The sequence below is a fragment of the Mandrillus leucophaeus genome, unplaced genomic scaffold (assembly GCF_000951045.1).
Source record: "Mandrillus leucophaeus isolate KB7577 unplaced genomic scaffold, Mleu.le_1.0 Scaffold273, whole genome shotgun sequence".
Lineage (NCBI taxonomy): Eukaryota > Metazoa > Chordata > Mammalia > Primates > Cercopithecidae > Mandrillus > Mandrillus leucophaeus.
Window position 1 is genome coordinate 941,491 of NW_012102843.1, and position 1,638 is coordinate 943,128.

The following is a 1,638-nucleotide window of genomic DNA, read 5'->3' on the forward strand; positions in this document are numbered from 1 at the left end:
TTTGTGGCTTTTGTTTTGAGCCTTCGTTGTTTCAAGGCCCTAAAGAATCCACACCCTTGATATCCCTTCCCCATCCGCCCCCCTTAAGGATGTTTCATGCCTCTAAAGCCCTTCAGCGAGGCCTTCAGCTAGTTTACATCCTGCCTGGGAGTAACCCCTTCCTCAGAGCTTCCTTTCTTCGTCCTCGGTGAAGTTGCGTCGAGCTGGTTGACCAGTCGTTACCGCTCATTGTGCGCGTTCACAGACCCCCTACACCCCAATCCTCCGCAAAGATACTGCTCAGTCCACCTTCCCGCTGACCGGGAAGTACACATTAATCTTCCTTAGATTTTTCCTCATTTCTTTCCCTTCCCCCCTCCCATTGGTTTTACATCTTTTCATTTTTTTTTAGAGATGGAAAAGGGAAACGCGTTTTTAAAGAAGAGGTTAGTTGTTTTTCTTCTGCCCCCGATATCAAGGACCACATGTGAAAAGGAAAAGCGAAATTACGAAACTTATAAAGGCCACGAGAACCATTTGTGTATTCAATAAATTTAGTAGAGGAAACAAAATAGGAAGTACACAGGTTCGAATCCAAGCAAAGTGAAGATTGTTTGCTGCTTTAAAAGTGAAACTAAGAATCCAAACACATCGTGTGGGCTTTTATCCGTGAAGCGTAAAAATAAATAAGTGAAAACATCTATTATGATAAAAATTTGTATTGATTAGGGATATAATAAGCTTGGAAGATCTTTATCTCTGAATCTACAAGTGGTACATGGGTGTAGTAAAATACTTCATTGCCTGAGCAGTTGTTTGATGGTACATTTTATTTGGTTAGGCTTTTTTTTGTTGTTTCTGTTTTTGAGAAGGCATGCCGCTCTTGCCCAGGCTGAGTGCAGTGGCACAATCTCAGTTCACTGCAACCTCTGCCTCCTGGTTCAAGCTATTCTCCTGCCTCAGCCTCCCAAGTAGCTGTGAGTACAGGCGTGCACCACCACACCCGGCTAATTTTTGTATTTTTAGTAGACAGGGTTTCACCATATTGGCCAGGCTGGTCTCGAACCCCTTACTTCAGGTGATCCGCCCACCTCGGCCTCCCAAAGTGTTAGGATTGCAGGCGTGAGCCACCAGACCCAGCCTGGTAGTACATTTTAGTATCTTGAAACTTATGAAGGGTTTTCACAATGGTTAATTTATTTGGAGCATCATAATAGCCATATGAAGTCGATCTTATTTCTTATCTAAAGCCAGCAACGGTCCCACCCTCCTTTCTGCTCCAGATGGTGTCCTCTTACACCTACTGAAAGGTTTTACCCTTTAACTTATCCCTTTCTTTGCCCCTTTAAGTTCTCCGTCCCTAACTACTGGATGGTACATTTTAACATGCTTTAGAATCTCTCGTGGTTTTTTTTGTTTGTTTTATTTTTTTTGTTTTTGTTTTTGTTTTTGTTTTTGTTTTTTAGAGCGAGTTTCACTCTGGTTGCCCAGGCTGGAAGAGTGGCATGATCTCGACTCACCACAACCTCCGCCTCCCGGGTTCAAGCGATTCTCCTGCCTAAGCCTTCCTGAGTAGCTGGGATTACAGGCATGCGCCACCATGCCCAGCTAATTTTGTATTTTTAGTAGAGACGGGGTTTCTCCATGTTGGTCAGGCTG